We start from the raw sequence: 19,708 nt of genomic DNA, 5'->3' as shown, positions 1-19,708 counted from the left end.
GAGATGAAAGAAAGTTATGGTAGAAGGGAATTAATGAGATCTTCAAAAAGAAAAAGGTGAGAAGTTTAAGATCAAGAAACAGGGAAGCAAGAGTAAGGATAGAAAGACATGGAGAGATAAAGTATATTGAATTATGCTTCTATAAAGGAGATTCAGCTAGATTTCATTTCTCCCTCTCTTTCTTCTATTTCATTTACACTTAACATAAAATCGCTTTTCTAAAGGGAAGCACACAATGTGTACTTTTCTATTGGCTCAAGGATGAGTAGATCACAATTTAACTCAGTAGTTGGGAAAGGCACTTGGACTTGCTGCCACTGTGATCTTACTACAGATTTAAATGCATTTATTTAAATTTTCTCCCATTGGTCCTCTCTCTATACCCAAGGCATAGAATTAAGGTATAAATCAGCTGTTATTCCATTTTAACTTTCTAAAAATGGGAATATGTAAATGAACAATCGGGGGCTTTTGGTTGTTGTTTGAATTCTATACTGAGTTACCAATACTAACATCATGATTTAGTCACAGCTACTATCATGATCAGATATACTGATCCAAGTCACAAAAAAGAGCATTTCACTAGAAGTTACTTTGCCAAATGTTCTTTTAGACACATCTCTACCAGTTCTAATTTTCTCCTGCCCAAAGCGGCTTTCAAAATAAGTAAGAAAAGGGCCAACAGACGTTTACCTAAAATGTTTGTTTTGACCCCAAATGACTTACAGAAAAATATATTATAAAGCACAAGTTAATTGGAAGTTGCAACCACTAACTTCAGGTTTCAACCATTTGCACAACAGTTAAGGTTCACTCAAATCTACATATTTGAGCATCTCAATTCTTTAAATGGCTTTTTAGTTTGGATTAGGCAACAGTGCTTAAGAATAAACCATTTTAATGCTTTTTTAATGGATGCCAGAAGTGATGGCTAGACGCAATCTTTGTTTTCAATCTGCAGAATTGTTTTGCTTCCAGTCTAATCTGTGGTTGAAAAGTGGAATGACCTAGTTTGGATTATAGAAGTTATGAAAGACATTTCAGAGCAGGCAACTTCTAGGTGTTTAAGAGATTTTAGCTGGGAGCTGTTTGGGTACAAATGTAGAAATGGGTCAGTGAGGTCCTCCTCGGGCTCAGGTTCTATTGTTTGTCAGTGGGGTTGGTAGTGATGATTTGAGCTTGATGATGGGTAGTCTTCCGGGTGGTTGCTCTGTGACCGTTCAGGAATCTGTTCCCTGACCTGGTCTATGTGCCGTCTGACCTGGCAACCCCCCTCCACCCCTACTATACATAGGATAAAGGCCTGGTTTTGTCAACCACCACCCCCGGAATCCACAAATGTCCCAACCCATGGTTCCTGGCCCAGACCAAGTCACCAGGGTGTAATTCCCTAGGGGTTTTGGGTTGCTCCGTCTCCGAAGCCACTCTGTCGGGGTGAAGTCTGTCCAATTTGGTGATGAGGCGTCTGCCCCAATGGAGTTCCGCCAGGCTCTTCCCCGTTGCTGTGCATGGTGTGGTGTGTTGGGATAATAGGAAGTCCGCCAACCTGTGATGCCAGTCACTGACGATGATGCACCTGAGAGCGTCCTTTGTCATTCTCACCATGCGTTCAGCTTGTCCATTAGTCGATGGGTGGAAGGGTGTGGATGTGACATGTCTAATCAAATTCGCTGTCATGAAGGCCTGAAATTCAGCAGCAGTAAATTGAGCCCCATTATCTGATACCAAAACGTCAGGCAGACCATGTGTGGCAAAAAGTCCCCTGAGCACTTGGATTGTTCTGGCCGTGGTCATGTTGGGGACTGGCACTACCTCCAACCATTTAGAGTGGCTATCTACCACTATTAGGAAGAGCTGTTAGACCCTGGACCAGGGTGTATGTGTTGCCTCCCATTTGTGGACAGGCGCTTGGGGCATCTTGGGTCTGGACCTTTGACAAGTGTATCACCCGTACCTGCTCTTCTATTGCCTTGTCTAACCCTGGCCACCAAAGATACCTCCTAGCTAATGCCTTCATTCGCACTATACCAGGGTGCCCCTCGTGTAAGGATTTCAGGACTCTATCCCTCAGTGTGTCTGGTATGATGACCCTACTATCCCACAACAGGCATCCCTTATGGGCAGACAATTCATGTCTTCTTATGAAGTAATCCTGGAATTCTGGGCCTGGACTCTTATCTTGCCACCCTGTGAATACCCAAGACTGGACCCTGCTCAGGATTTTATCTGATGCAGTCTCAGTTGCTATGTCCCTTGCATGGAGAGGGCATTCTGGTAGCTCTTGGATTGCCAGTATCTGTACAGCAGGCGCTGGATCAGGTTCTGTGTTAGTCAGGGGTAGCCTACTTAACCCATCCGCATGGCCCATTTCTTTCCTTGGTTTGTGAACCAGCTTAAAGTTGTATGCTGATAGAAATATGGACCACCTGAGCATCCTTGGGGAGAGAATTTGGAGGGTTTGTTTGTCCGTGGTGAATAAACCTAATAGAGGCTTATAATCGATGAATATAGTGAATTCCCTACCATAAAGATAGTCATGGAATTTTTTGACCCCAGCCACTATTGCCAGGGCCTCCTTGTTTATCTGGGCATAGTTCCTCTCTGCCCCTGACAAGGTTCTGGAGTAGTATGCGATGGGTACCTGTTCCCCATTTTCCTCTAGGTGGCTCAGTACTGCGCCCACTCCATAGGGTGAAGCATCACAAGCAATGCAGATGGACTTTGTTTCTATGAAGAGGGTGACTGTAGACCTGCTTGAAAGTAGGGCCTTTAAGGATTGGAAGCTTTTTTCATGGACATTGGTCCAGCTCCATGCAGCTTTCTTATCTAGGAGCCTGTGCAAGGCTCAGCTATTGCTGCCTTGTGGGGTAAGAAGGAATGGTAGAAGTTGAGTAGCCCAAGGAAAGCTTGCAGTTCAGCCTTGTTCTTGGGAGTGGGGGCCATCTTGATTGCCCTCACTTTGGATTCTGCAGGGTGGATCCCACTGGCATCTATTTTAAACCCCAAAAACTCAGTGGATGCCACCCCAATGCTGCATTTGTCCCTTTTTAATTTGAGACCTGCAGCACGTAATCTGCTTAAAACTGCCCTCAGTCTTTCAGCCAGTACTTCTTCTGTGTCCCCTGCAATGAGGACATCATCAAAATTAGGGCATACCCCTAGAATGCTCTTAAGAGTCCGCTCCATTACCTCCTGGAAGATGCCTGGTGCTACACTGACACCAAACTGCAGGCAGTTAACCTTGAAGACTCCCTTGTGTGTTACTATTGTTTGCGCTTCTGCCATCTCCCTGGTAACCGGCAGCTGTTGGTACACCTGCACGAGATCTAGCTTAGCAAAGATGGCGCCGCCTTGGAGGGAAGTGAGAACGTGGCTGACCGTTGGGACCGGGTAAGCATGCTGGTTAAGGGCCTGATTTAACGTACATTTATAGTCGGCACAGATCCTGACCTCCCCATTAGCTTTGAGAGGGGTGACTATGGGGGTCTCCCACTCTCCCCCTTCTACTGGCTGTAGGACTCCCTGTTTGACTAGTTTGTCTAACTCCCCTTCTATCTTGTGTTTAAGCATGAAGGGGACTCTCTGGGGTTTAATTCTAATGGGGAGGATGCTGGGGTTTAGTTTAAAAGAGATGGGGACCCCGGTGTACCTGCCTAGCTTGTTATCGAATACGTCTGCAAATTCTTTGCAGATGGATTCAATGCTGCTTCCCTGGGTCCTATAGATGCCTGAGATCCCTAAGCCTAGTGCCTCAAACCAGTCTAGCCCGACTAGACTAGTTCTCCGGCCCTCAACTACGATAATATCCAAGTGCCCTTGGAACTTCTTAAACCGCACTGAAAGGGTGGCCTCCCCCTTGATTTTTACTGGGGCGTTTTGGAAATCAGTGAGGATAATGTTTGAGGGCCTCAATTTGACCCACTGCTTGCTCTGGCCGCAAATAAGTTTAAAAGTCTCATACGATATGACTGAGACTGCAGAGCCGGAGTCAAGCTCCATTTTACAGGGAATGCCCTGATGTCTGATTATAACTAGAAATCCACTCTAGCAGCAAAGATTATACTCATAAAGACCCAAGCACACCAAAGAATCATGATAAAAAAAATCAGGAGGAAAGTTTTCGAAGGAAACTAGCATAAGACAAAATGGTCTGGAGCATGAATCATGGATTCTGTGAATAAGAGAGTCATCGCAGTAATGGGAAATACAACTCATATCTTTGAGTTACGACCACAGTGGAGCCTGCTCATTACAGTCATAAGCCAGGACAGTCACAAAGCAGGTCAGTCAGATAACTGACCCAATTTTACAACCTTGTAAAGTCGTGATGCTGCAGTCCTTAAATGAATCAATGGTTTGCTATGGGGCCGGTTTTGCCCAAAACAGGAAGTAACTCCAGTCACATGACCCCGGGATGCTGCAAATGGCTGTAAATGTGGCCCAGTCACTATGTGCTCAAAGTCCAGTCATGTGACCATGGAGGGACAAACCATCATAACTTTGAATTCAGGTTATAAATAGCTTCTATGTAGGTCTGTCTGAACAGTCATTAAATGAGCATTCATACATTGAGGACTACCTGTATCCCTAAGATCTCAGTTTGGCCTAATCCCCATTGCCTAAAATATGCCATAATAATAACATGCCTGAAAGGTTTGTGTTAAGAATTTGGTAGCAGCATCAGAATTTGCTTGAATTAAAAAGGACAAGTACATTTCATTGTCAGCAACCTGCACCCCATATAGGAGACTAATAATATTTTACATTAACCAGCTCATTCCAAACACATTTTCTCTGAAACTATTTATGTTTCATATAAAGCACATCTTAATGAATTCAGATTGCAGCAAGGCACAAAAAGCTTTCAAACAACCTGCACGAAATATTTCCATGCAGCTCCTGCTTTGCAAACAAACACTGTGTCTGTTCTATGCCAGCATGCAAGTCTTTGTGGACTGTACATCTGTTGCACAGCAACACTCCTAAGTCATTATGAGTTGCCTTTTTATACCCTTAATAAATGTGTATTTACCACTCTTAGTATATTTTCCAGAGAAATGGTAGCAAACAAAGCAAAACACAGCATTTTCCATTACAGAATATTCCAATCAGTAGTAGAGTATGTACCATGGTGCCTTGAAAGGAGTCCATGGAAAGGACTCCATGATCCGGCGTGTTTTGTTGATGGAAAAGTACTTCACACTAACTCCCCTGGTGTTCTTTCCTTTGACTGCATATTAGTTTAGCCATGTAACATGTTTACACAGGGAAGCATGAACTCAACCAACAAACCAGTGCTGGTAATCCTGGAACATTTGTTTTTCAGATGAATCAACCACAAATATCAGTTCAGAATGTGAAATATTGGAGGAGGAGGAGGAGGAGGAGGAGGAGGAGGAGGAGGAGGTGGAGGAGGAGGAGGATTGTATCTTGTTCTATTAAAATAAAATAAAATAATGGAAGATTTATGCAATTTAGTGTTTTTTTTAAAAATCAAGAAGAAAAAGTAACGGCTGGAAGAAGCAATGGATGGAATTTGTCAAAAGACATATCCAACCTGGAAATAAGGAGGAATTTCCTGAAGTGAGAGTATTTAATCAATAGAACAGGTTGCTTCCCAGAGTTGTGGGTGCTGCATTGGTGGAGGTTTTCAAGAAAAGATTGGACAATCATTTGTCTAGGATTTTATAAGAGGGCAGAGGGCTGGACTAGAGGATCTCAAATGTTTCTTCCAAGATTCTCTGATTCCAAAATCTTTCTCTAATGCTGCCCGGACACTTTCAAATATGCCTCTCCAAAATCCAACATCCAGTTATAGGTAGTCCTTGACTTATGACCACAACTGAGCTCAACATTTCTGTTGCTAACCAAGACAGTTGTTAAGTGAGCTCTTCTCCATTTTATGAGCTTTCTTGCCACACTTCTTAAATGAATCACTGCAGTTGTTAAGTTAGTAACACAATTGTTAAGTGAATCTGGCTTCCCCATTTACTTTAGTTGTTAGAAGGTCACAAAAGGTGATCACATGACCCCAGGACACTGCAACCGTCATAAATACATGCCAATTCTGAAACATCTGAATTTTAATCACGTGTCCATGGGAATGCTGCAATGGTTATAAGTGTGAAAAATGGTCATAAGTCAATTTTTTCAGTGTCAGTGTAAGTTGAGGACCACATGGTTCTCTGAACAGATTTTCAGAGACTTAACAGTTAGGCAACCTTGGCTCTTTTAGGACTCGTGGACTCCTGAGCCAGCATGGCTGGTTCAGGAATTCTGAGAGCTGAAGTCCACGAGTCCTAAAAGAGCCAAGGTTGCCTACCCCTGGACTAAATCCTATGTTTTTCTTTCACATTAATCGGCAGTGGTCTATTCCAAATTTTATTGATTGTGAGATTATTGTGACGTGTATAGTATTTGTGTTTTATTTGCAAATTGAATAAAAAGGTAAAGGTAAAGGTTCCCCCGCACATGCGTGCTAGTCGTTTCCGACTCTAGGGGCCGGTGCTCATCTCCGTTTCATAGCCGAAGAGCCAGCGCTTGTCCGAGGACGTCTCCGTGGTCATGTGGCCGGCATGACTAGATGCCAAAGGCACACGGAACGCTGTTACTTTCCCACCGTAGTGGTCCCTATTTTTCTACTTGCATTTTTTACGTGCTTTCGAACTGCTAGGTGGGCAGAAGCTGGGACGAGTAACAGGCGCTCACTCTGTTACGCGGCACTCGGGATTCGACCCGCCAAACTGCCGACCTTCCGATCGACAAGTTCAGCGTCCTAACCCACTGAGCAGTGTAAGTTGAGGACCACATGGTTCTCTGAACAGATTTTCAGAGACTTAACAGTTAGGCAACCTTGGCTCTTTTAGGACTCGTGGACTCCTGAGCCAGCATGGCTGGTTCAGGAATTCTGAGAGCTGAAGTCCACGAGTCCTAAAAGAGCCAAGGTTGCCTACCCCTGGACTAAATCCTATGTTTTTCTTTCACATTAATCGGCAGTGGTCTATTCCAAATTTTATTGATTGTGAGATTATTGTGACGTGTATAGTATTTGTGTTTTATTTGCAAATTGAATAGCGGTGTCTAATTTGTAACTGAATTATTGGAAATAAACATCCAAATCACTTGTTCTGCATGGTTCTGTTGCCAGTTCATTCCTGATAAATTCGGTTCTTTTGAAACACTCAGTATTTGTGTGTCATCAGAGTTTTTGCAGAATTGGTAAAGTAGCTATCTAGAGATGCTAGTTGAATGAAAGACAATGCCTTTCTTTCATGTAAATACAAGCTCAAGGAAATGAGCATCTTACGTATACAGTACAAGCTGAAAAGGCCTTATTTATTTTGTCAAATTTACGTGGCCATTCATGTCTTCCGATACTGAAGTATTATATACGTGCATTTACCAAATTTCACAATTGCTGTAATAAAACAACAGGAAAAGAGAACAAAGGATGCTGATTGTCAGCAGGCGACATACTCTGTATTACAGAGTATTGAAGAAAGAGATATTGCTTTCCTGCTTTCTAAGTGGAAATTTAAAAAAATTATGTTGCTACTTTACAGAAAAGGAATCCCAAAAGAACAAAGATGGGTAGCAAAAGAGACAAGCATATGTGTTCATGGTACAGGAACAACTGAACATCAGGTCAGATTTAAAAGCAAAGTTGTTTTATAGTTATAGCAGTCTCTGAGTACCATTGCTAATTACCGATAAAGTGACACCATCCATAAGAAAGGACTGGCCAAAGATTTACAGGAAAAAAAAAATAAAACCATCCAGCTAGTCCTCAGCTTACCACCACAAATGAGGCCCAAATTTCTGTTGCTAATCGAGGTTAGCCCCATTTTACGACTTGGCTAGCCACGGTTGCTAAGTGAATCCCTGCATTTGTTAAGTTAGTTACACGGCTGTTACTAACTGGTTTCCTTATTGACTTTGCTTGTTGGAAGGTCGCAAAAGGTGATGGCATGCCCCCGGGACACTGCAACCGTCATAAATATGAGTCAGTTGCCAAGCGTCTGAATTTTGATCACCTTACCGTAGGAATGCTGCAACGGCTGTTAAGCGTGAAAAATGGTCATAAGTCACTTTTTTCAGCGCTGTTGTAACTTTGAACGGTCACTAAACGAACTGTTCTAAGTTGAGGACTACCTGCAATGGAATTAAACTAAGAAAATAAAGAAAAAAATGTAAGGAAAATTGTGCAGGAAATTGCATATTCAGAGAGTAGAATGACTTCTTTTTCTGGTTTTGTTTGCAACCCCTCTAAATAAAAGAGTCCGCCTGCAGCAAATGCAACATATGTGAATCTCTTGCACCCAAGGGACACCAGATGTTGCATTAAAGAAAATAGCCTTGCATATCCATCACCCTTGCCTCCTAAATCTGGAGGGTGGGCAATGAAGTTGCTTAGCTGAGTCTGGAGAATGCTGTCTCGGCAGCAAAATTCTTCTTCCATTTAGTGAGAATCCAATCCAAGTTATTTTCTCCTCGGAAAACGAAGGCAGAACATCTGTTCCCACAGCTCCTTCCGCATTCTTAACACGATTCCAGGCTTCCATGCCGTAGTTTTCTCCTGAAGGATTGACTTTTAGGGAAAGACGAGTGGTAAGTTTAAGAAAACTAATCGCTTCACTCCTTTTTCAAGTGAGACACATAAGACACTTTTGCTGTTTTCATCAGTACAGTAGGCTCCAGTTTTTTTAATATTTTATTCATGTTTCATTATTAAGAATAGAGGATTAATCTGTGATATAAAATAGTTGCCTTGTTAACATAAACAATGCTGTATTTTTTAATGCAGGAAAGCTTTCATTCAATTAATAACGCAATGATTAGGTGGCATTATTTTCCTCCACACAGCAAATTTAGTTTCCTCGGACTGTGATTTGTTGAATAAGCCAGATCTAGTCTTGCAGATGAATCCCAGTTTTGTCAATTCCTGGTTTGATTTGAGGGGACTGACTTATTCTCCAAAGAATCAGAAGACAAGAAGTAATGGGTGGAGGCTTGTTAAAGAGAGATCTAATTGAGAAGTAAGGAGAAATTTTTTGACAGTGAAAACAATCAATGGATACTCCATCGCTGGAGGTTTTCAAAAATAGATTGGACAGCCATTTGACTGAAATGGTATAAGGCTTCCTGTCTTGTGCAAGAGGCTGGACTAGAAGACCTCTGTGGTCCCTTCCAGCCCCATGATTCTATGTTCTGTGATTTCCTTCCCTTTTTTAGTTACTTTTTTCTTGGAACTCTGGGAATGATTAGACGGTTTGAGGAGCATAAATCATATCAAGAATAACCAGAAAGTTATAAACAAGCCATTTGTTCAAATTTCACATAAATCCACAGTTGTAATAGCTAAGTCAGCAATAATTTAGAAGTATGGCTTGCAATCTAAAATGAGCCATAGCTTGTTCATTGACCTTAGACATATATTATCATAAGCACAACAAATTACATTGTAGGTTAGCATAAAATGTATGAACCCTCCTACAGATATGCTACCATATCTGATATTATAGTTAACGAATGAGCACAGTTAAATTGGCTGGTACATATTGCTGTCTATACATTTTTGTCCATAGCACTATCACTGTTATAAGCATGTGATTCCTTTCCATTCAACAGAGTTCATTATGACATTGTTAATGTGCAGTTTAGGTCACACCACTTGTGTGCAACCACTTCAAGCTTCTTGAGTGGGTGCTCAAGATATAAACATTTTGACAACTTCTGCTGTCATGATCTGATATCCATTAAAGGGGAGATTATGGATGGATTAACATTGTTCTCAGAATAACAAAACACTCCCACAGCTGGTTAACCAAAGTACAGAATCATAAAACAAATATTAGCTAGAGACAGAAATAAGGGGGAAATATACCCATCAAAGTTGGGAAAATATACCCATCAAAGCTTATCTTGCATCAATGCCATGTGTGTAACTTGTGATGGGTTTACAAAAAAGACAATATTTTATTGCTTCTTTTGGATTCAGAGCTTGCAAGTGGAAGAGATGTTGATCTTGGCACCAGTCAATTCTGGCTTATCAAACAGGCCCATGAATAGTGAGCCTGCAAAGTCAAACTGGATATTTGCAGAAATGATTAAAAGTAGATGAATTATATTCAACGATCACAGTTGCCCACTTCAATAGCATTCATTATAAGTTGCAAACCAAGACTAACAAAATCAAGGAGCTACTGAACAAACATAACTGTTTTTTCTCTGAGATTTGACTTCGCAGAAGTGTGTGTTTTATGTTACCAAATCAGTGCACTCGTTCATTTTCTGGATATGTAGATTGGGGAAGAATACTTTAGGTAAAGAGCCTCTTTCCAAGAAAACACACATAAAAAATGAGTCCGGCCTCTGGAGATACAGTAGAGCAAGTCACGTTAACTTAATTTATTTGATTTTGGAAGGTCATGTTTCATGCTTAGTGTGGAATGTTGTTCTTCCCATCCAAGGATTTGAAACCAAAGAAATCTCAACCCAATTTATGGCCATTCCTTCAAATGCTTTGGGATTTGCCCTCCTATCTGTTGTGAATTCAGTTTCAGCCAATGGCTCAGCAGCTACGTCAGTAGTCCTTGACCTATGACTGCCACTGAGCCCGAAGTTTCCATTGCTAAGCAAGATAGTTGTTAAGTTGCTCCATTTTACAACCTTTCTTACCACAGTGGTTAAGTGAATCACTCTAGTCAAGTTAGTGACACAGTTGTTAAGTGAATCTGGCTTCCCCATTGACTTTGCAGAGGTCACAAAAGGTGATCACAGGACCTTGGGACACTGCATAAATATGAACCTGTTGCCAACTGTCCAAATTTTGATCATGTGACCATGGTTGTAAGGGTGAAAACCTATCATAAGTCACTTTAAAAAAAATAGTTGGGGAACATTTTGACCCACTGAGACATTTTTCTTTTGTTACTTCTTTAATTGTTGTTAGCTGCCCAGAATTATTTTATGTCATATTCATGGCCATACAACTCTTTCAGATAAATAAATCAATAACATTACCACTGACTTCGGTAAAAGTGGTCTGTCTGGGGTTGTTTTTTTTGGCACTCTAAGGCATGGGAGAGAAGATTATTCCAGAAAGAGGAAAGAATGAGAAAAAAAAGGAAATAAAGTTGGGAAATAAAGTTAAATTAAATTTAATTAAAAATAAAACAAATAATAAAAGGGAAGCCCACCAATCTGGACTTTGGACTGTCTACCACTTTTTTCAGTTCCATCTAACCATTGATCAATGAATCAACCATTTTCTTACAACTCGACAGAGGAATGTCAAAGGTGCTTTTTTGAAAAGGCAACTAGACTGTTTTTTGAAGAAGAAGAAGAAGAAGAAGAAGAAGAAGAAGAAGAAGAAGAAGAAGAAGAAGAAGAAGAAGAAGAAGAAGAAGAAGAAGAAGAAGAAGAAGAAGAAGAAGAAGAAGTTTTGCTTCTGATCCAAGAAGCTTCACCAGTTGTGACTGGATGGTGAGGTGATGTAAGGGTAGGTATCCATCACCCCACCATCCAGTCACAACTGGTGAAGCTTCTTGGATGAGAAATGAAACATCTTCTTCTTCTTCTTCTTCAAAAAACAGTCCAGTTGCCTTTTGATAAAAAGCACCTTTGAGACAAATATGACCTGGATGACTGAGAATCTCCATAGACATTCAACAGAGAAATGTTCTGTATTTCAACAGAAACTGATTAGAAAGCAGTTATTCTGAAAGAATTTCAAAGAGATATTTCAAAATGCAATAGCTGAATGACATCTTGTACAGGATGCTAATTTTTTTTTTATCACCCCACAATGATAATTAGGCTACCAATGCCTGAATATCTGAATTATCACTGATAACTATGAATGACTACTGTTAAGACAAATAAATCCGCACTATTCATGCTTTTTGTATCTCATTTCTCTCCATTGTTCTGTTTGTTGCTTAAAATTGTACCCTGGGGAGAGATCTAAGTGTTTACCCTCATGTACATGTGAGACTGATTAAGTTGATTGTTTGTAATAAAAGTATGTGCCATAATAAATTTGTTCACTCAGTAGTACCACACAGCTATTTATTGCTTTTACTGGAAGAGGACTCTACTTGACATGGAAATACCATTGTAGAATCCTACTCATGTATGCTTCCCAGATGCTTCTTTTTAGTCCCCAAAGAAAATACTCTTTAATAGTCTTAAATATTTTACAGGCTTGCCAACTGCCTTCTTCTTTCTTAAGAAATTTAAAGACATATTTTATAAAGAAAATGGACCATGGAACCTTTGTCTCAGTATCCTTCACAGGATGGCTTTTTTATATTATGGTCCATTTTTATTGGCTTTGGTGTATTATGTATAGAGTTACCAGACCTAGACTGCAGAAGTCCAAATGTCCACTATAGGACATCATTCATTGGGTTTTCTGGGTTCCTTTGCTGCCTTCTGTGATCTTCCATATTTCTATAGCCCAGTTCTGGTATCTCTAGGCATTGTGATTCAGAATTATGGCTTATGACTTAACATGTTATGGAAAAACCCAAAAACAGTAATAGCAATAGCACTTAAACTTACTGTATATGCTGCTTCATAGTGCTTCCCATCCCTCTCAATGCAGTTTACAGAGTCAGCATATTGCCCCCAACAATCTGAGTCCTCATTTTACTGACCTTGGAAGGATGGAAGGCTGAGTCAACCTTGAGCCTCCAATCAACATGGAATCTTAATGAGATAAAGAGTTGTATTGGGAAATCTCTATCTCTATCTATCTATCTATCTATCTATCTATCTATCTATCTATCTATCTATCTATCTATCTATCTATCTACCCTTTCCCCCCTCTTGTGCTAAATTGGCTGTATGTGTCTTCAGCATACTGTTTTTGTAGGCATGCCCTGCACCAGTTGCTTTTTTATGTACTGTATGCCTTTGAGTCACTGTTGACTTCTGGTGATTGCCTATCCAATTCCCTGTAGTTTTATTGGCAGTTTCCAGAAATGGGAGAGAGTTACTGGCTCAAGGTCACCCAGCTTGCTTTGTGCCTCAGGTGAGTCTAGAAGTCTCACTCTCCTTGTTTCTAGCCTGATGCCATAAACCTCCACGCCAAACTGGTCTATTTGCTTATTCTAGTAAATAAATAAGTAATTGCTGCAAGATCAGTCGAGAGTCATCTGTTCCCAGTTTCAAACTTCCCAGTATTGGCTTATAAACCACCTACATTGTTCATTCAGGTCCATCATGTCCTGAAACTGTATTGGGTACTTCCTGGATGTAATCAACAGTACCCAATTCATGTTGAATGAAACTTTGGCAGCAGGAATTCAGATTTGAAATTACAAACTGCTTGTAATTTTAAGTAGACAGTTTCAATGTGTGAGCTAGAGAATTCTGAAGATTCTGATTTTTTTGCTTGTTCAATCCCATGGTAGGAAGTCAGTAGCAAAATTGCATACAAGCAGTTTTATCTGTTAAAGGCACTGCTAAGAGATGCAGATTTTGCAAGAAATAGTTATTGCTTGTATGTCTTTCCTACTTGCACCTAATTCCCGTACAAGCATTTACTGGCAAAATATTTTTTTTCTACCATATCTTCATAATGCTAACTTCATCTGATATCTAACTCAGGAGAGAGATAGGCTTACATCTTCCTTAGGTATGCTGGTTTTAAAATATATTTTTGCTCCCTCATTTTTAAAAGCTCTGCAATGTATGTAAAATCTGACATGAGAGGTCACATTACACTGATTTGAGACAGGGTAGAGACTGGCAATGGGAACAGCAAATTTCATGCTATTTTCTTGTGAGTCAGGAATGGGTGGAGGCACTGGTGGGATTCAAATACTTTAACATCCAGTTCTCTGCATGGATTGAGGCCTGGGCCTCTGAGGCCTAGAAAGGACTTCCGATAGTGACATGAATACACTTCCAGTGGCCCTTTCTAGGTCTGGGAGACCTTCTCCCAGCCTCTGAGGCCTAGAACAGACTTCCAGAAGCAGCATGGGTTCAGCCGGTTCTCCAAACTCAACAAAATTTAGCTACTGGTTCTACCGAACCAGGGTGAACCGGCTGAATCCCACCACTGGATGGAGGGAACTTCACTTTGCAAAAGGTTGTGAGAGCTGAAGCTGGCAAAGTTGGAACCAGAGACCAGACAAGTAGTGCAGGATCTATCTTGTCTGAGAAAAGAGTAGGAAAATGTCCGTGAAGGAATACGCCTTTGCCAATGATCCACTATTCTCATTAATTATGATATGTTGGTTTCTCAAATATCACTCTTCAGAGATTAATTCCATTCTCTCATAATCAGGACAGTCATTCTACTGCTTGGGGAAAAACAGACAAGATGGCACCTCTTTTCAATGCTTGCGTAGAAAGAAATTAAACTTGCCTTCTGTTCTGGAAGTGAGGTAATGTTTTTACTATTCTTGAAGTAGCAGGTTAAATTAGGAGGTCCTGTTCAGTTTTTTAAACACGGATGAACATCAAAAACCGAAGTCTCATCAGGAGACAGATGTAGACTAGAAGAGTCCAAGAGAAAACAATCTTTAAGTATAACTTAAAAATGTGGAGGAGAAGGAGGAGGAGGAAGAGGAAAAGAAGAAGAGAAGAAAGAGGAAGAGGAAGGAGGTGGAGGAGGAACATTCTACATTGTTCTACTAAAATAAACTAAAACTGTGCAAGATTTATGGGATTTGTTGTTCTTTTTAACTATGTTGTGCAGGGTTCATTGGCAATACAGGAGAACTTTACTGAAGATAAAAGGAAAGAGGAAGGAAGGAAGGAAGGAAGAAAAAAGGAAAGGAGAGGAAGGAAGGAAGGGAAGGAAAGGGAAGGAAAGAAAAGGAAAGAAAAAGAAGGAAGGAAAGAAAGAAAAAGAAAGAAAGAAAAAGACAGTAAGAAAGAAAATATATTGTTCTCCTATGAAAACTATTGTTCTTCAGGATTTCTTGAAATTCCCTGAGCATTTGAAGAAAATCATTGAGATTACAGTACAAAAATGGGAGTGCAATTTTTTAATCAGCCTTGAAATACTTGAGCTTCTTTCAGGTTGAGTAAAAGTTTATTGTTAATTTGCTGCAGTGGATGAGATACAGTGAATTAAAAGAGATGGATTGGAAGAATTTTCTGCTCTATTTGTGAACTGGAAAATTGGATAAACTTAAGATTAATATTGAGTTGAGGCCAGAACTTTCACTTTTAGGTTTGATGGATAAACAATTAGAAAAAAGTCATGGAAGACTATTTCAGTATATGATTATTGTGGCGAGACCACTATATGTACAGAGATGGAAAGATTTGGTACGACTTATCATGGAAGAATAGTTGGGGAAATTGGCCGAATTTGCTGAGATGGATAAATTGATTTATTTGATTAGAGAAAAGACAGTATCTACACATTTATTAGTGCCTGGAAATGCCTTATGTATTTTTTGCATAAAAATGTAAAAAATGAATTTGTGATTTATGATTTTAATGATTAGAGAGGATAGAGTATAGAAAGAAGATAGTCACAATGTAACTTTAGTAGAGAGGTTAAAATATAAATGTCCTTTTGACTGCTGTGAAGAATATCAGAAGCTAATTATTTATATCTTATTCTTATTTTTTCTGTCTTTTATTCTCTTTTCTTATTATCCTTCCTTCCTTCCTTCCTTCCTTCCTTCCTTCCTTCCTTCCTTCCTTCCTTCCTTCCTTCTTTCCTTCCTTCCTTCCTTCCTTCCTTCCTTCCTTCCTTCCCTCCCTCCCTCCCTCCCTCCCTAATTATATGTAAAAAAAAAATTGGATTGCTAACAAAGAATTAAAGGGAGACTAATATGCATTTCAAACTTATTTGTTCTCATCAGTCAGCCATACCCTTCTGAGATTCGAACCTGGGCCGATTGCACCTTAGGCAACAATTGCCTAAGGTGCAATCGGCCCAGGTTTGAATCTTAGAAGGGTATGGCTGACTGATGAGAACAAATAAGTTTGAAATGCATATTAGTCTCCCTTTAATTCTTTGTTAGCAATCCAAAAAAAATACACAAATATGAGCTGTCACCGCTGTGACTACTGCCTAATGCTGGTTCCATAAAATGACAACTGCTCTATAGAAAGTGCTCTCCTATCTAACTACAAAAAGCTAAACCAATTTCCACCTTCCTGAAATCAGTGCTGTTGGGTATATTGTAAAGAAAAAAATAATGTATTTATCCATATAGTTCTGTATTTGTGACATTGGTTTTTGTTGTTAGCAGTTAAAGCCAGAAGAGCAAACTGCATAGCATTTCCTTGGAAACTGTTTCTCCCCGTAAATGTCAGATAATAAAAGTATTTGCCAAGCTACACAACCCACTGCATCTCAGATAGACCCATTGTAGGAGACGACAAGGTTGAGCCTGAGGGAGGAGTCAAGCATGCCATCAGTCTCAGATCCTTTCACACTCACAAGAGATCTAAGTATAACCCACCTTGAATCCCACTGTTTCTTATCTATCACCAATTTGCTTTGACCGTTAGTTCAGATTTTTGTGGAGAGTCTTAAACCTGCATTCATTTGAACCAATTTGCATCCTGAGTTCTTGCACCTGACACCCTTGGTCATCACTGTAGCTAAAATGGAGGAAACGGGCTTTATTTCCAATGAGCTTATTACAAAACTCTGCAGGATGGAAAAGTCTCTTCTGGCTTTACTGCACACATTGCCCCAAATTAGGAGGGAGCCTATTTTCCTGCTATTCCTCTGCTAATACTAGTCTGCTACACAATAACCACAAATTGACAGTGGGCTGCATTTTCCGTATGATCTCATCTCTCTATTATAGCAGGGTATTCTGTGAGTTGCTTCCCAAGAAAATTTATAGGTTGGTATGATGGAAAAAGCACAACTAGCTAATTCAGACTTCTAAATTTGAATCTGACTATTTGAATATAGGTCAGTATGCTGCATGTATTTCCTATGGTAGCTGACAGTGACCAGAAGAGATGAAATCGTTAAGACAAAGAAATGGCATAGAGTCAATCTTAAACAAAAACAGCAAATAAAGTGATTTGCTCACCTGGAAAGAATGTCCCGGGATTCCATACCATATAAAGCATATATAAAAAAGAGAAGAAGTCCAAAGAATATGAGGCAGATCCAGAAGAAGATGGAGATAACATCAAAGGCACATTACAACAGCATGAAATATCAATGGTTGAGGCCACCAGAAGAGTAAGAACCAGAACTTTGTGTCTCTCTTGACGCTTGAAGTGGTAAAAGAGGAAGTAAAGAAGAAAAATGTAACAACAGGATAAAAACATCTTCATTAGCATAGAATAACAGGGACAGGAATGGCCGGTTTTGACCTGTTTTGGTCAATATGCCACAAATACAACTAGTTTCCAGTTTTACTCCATGCATTCTCATGCTATACCACGCAACACTAATGAAAATTTCTCAGTATGGGCCAGACTGTTTCTTGTTAATGTCAATAATAGAACTTAGGAAAAATGGCGGTGGAAAAAGAGGAAAGAAAGGAAAGGAAAGACTGAAGGTAGAACAACGGCAGGAAGAAAAAACTCAAATCATGTAAAAAAATTACAAGATAGATGAACCTTCCAACAGAATAAATGGAGAGTTGGATACAAGGAAAGAGGATATAGAACAGAATGGAACAGAATGGAAAGAAGGGTGTGACAGAGTGCCACAAAATTCAGCGGAGAACCACAAGGGCCACACCACTTTCAACAAAGTCAAAATGACACTTGAATGGTGATGTCATCAGGCAAGTACTATCCCTATGTGCAGGTCGTCCTTGACTTACAGTCATTTATTTAATGACCATTCGAAGTTACAAGGTATTGATTTAACAGCTAACCAATTTGTGTAATGTAAAATATAAGATATAATAATGGGAATGACTCAGCAAGGTCTGTGTCTCTTTAAGAGCCTTTGTATAAAGGGAAGGCTCTGCTGATGTGTCCTCTCTCTTCCATTTCCTACTGTAACTATGGTTTGTTGGACCATTCAAAGTTACAGTGGCAATGAAAAGAAGTATTTTGATCAGCCCTTCTACTTATATTATTGCAGCATCCCGTGGTCATGTGATCAACATTCAGGTGCTTGGCAACCAGTATGTATTTACAATGGTTGCAGCATCTCAGGGTTATGTGATCACTATTAGCAATTCTCACAGTCGGCTTCTGACAAGCAAAGTCAGTGTGGAAGCTGGATTCTCTTAACACCTATGTGATTTAACTTGACAATTGAAGTGATTCCATGGGAAAAAAGGTCATAAAATTGGGCTCAACTCATTTAACAACTGCCTTGCTCAGTAATGGAAATTTTGGTCCCATTGGGGTTTTAAGTTGAGAGTTATGTCCTGGCATATCATACAAGCAACATATGTATGTATGTTGCAGTATTGTATGATGATTTCATCACATGCTTTATCATCAGTCTCCCTGCAAGTGACCATGGCTCGTGGGAAGCATGAAGAAGGATGCTGGGTAGATTGATGAAGGAAAGAAGCTGTGGCTGAGGAACAAAGTCACAGAGGAGAATGCTGCAAAAACAAGAATAAGGGAAATATATCAAATAATGTGTATATGCTCTGAAGGAAAATAACAAGGTCAAGGAAGGATTACGATGAAAAGAGGCAGAGAAAATGCCGAATGATTTTGATGAAAAAAATGCTATGGAAGTGAATAAAAAGAACTAAAAGAATGAATGGAATTAAAAAGAAAAATAATCTGGAAGGAACAAAAATAGAAGAATGCGGAGTTAAATGTTTTGATGATTTATACCGGGCTAAGGATACTATGTCAAAGAGTAGATTTGAAAAGAATACTATAGACGGCAGCGTTCAAGAAAAAGTGATGAAGAGGAAACCATAAATATGATGAGTGTATTGAAAAAAAATGGTAAATCTCCAGATGTAGACGGCTTATGGATATGATTGATTTATGGAGTGACTCTTGAGACATGTATGGCATGTCTGTAAAATTGCAACTTTGCAGTATGAGAATTAAAAGAATACCATCATTGTTCCCTATGCAAATGAACAAGTTGCAAGAAGGAACACCATATACTACAACGGTTTATTGTTAAGCAAAATTCTGATTGAAAGGGTACAGGAGGTGACAGTGAGCTGAATTTGGGAAGTGTGTTGCTGTGCGCCACACAAGAAATGCAGACAAAATTGCCATTCCTTCCTAAAGTTCACCTTCCTAAAGTTCTCAAAGGAAGTTCATTGGACATCAGTTAATTTTGAGCAGGTTTTTTTTTCAAACTTGGCAACTTTAAGATGCATGTTGGCTGGGGAATTCTGGGCGTTGAAGTCCACATATCTTAAAAGTTGCCAAGGTTGAGAATCAGTGGCCTAGGCAAAGGGAGCTTTTTAAAGTCCAGAACAATATTTAGAAGAGTCTCAGGCAAACATCTCACTGATTCACTGAATGTAACAACTGGAGGAGGGATAAAAGAATCGGACATTTTAAAGAAATAAAAAGTAGTTTTTATGGTGAAGGATCAGTTTCTCCATTGCAAAAGAAACCACTCCACGTGCAGAAAAGTGTGGAAGGAAATTAGGTGACTTGCTGTTAAGCTTGATTTTCTTATGGCCTCCTTCCAATACAACTTTGTGGGATAGCTGGCAGGAGTGTGTGATTGTCAACAATCAATGCAGTGATGATGTTACCCAGTTTGGTAATGAAAAGTCTGCAAGAAAATAATCAAGCTCAGAAAGCGTCAAGGAAC

The sequence above is a fragment of the Vipera berus genome (genome assembly GCF_964194415.1).
Source record: "Vipera berus genome assembly, chromosome: 3".
Lineage (NCBI taxonomy): Eukaryota > Metazoa > Chordata > Lepidosauria > Squamata > Viperidae > Vipera > Vipera berus.
Note: the sequence above shows the minus strand (reverse complement) of the source record.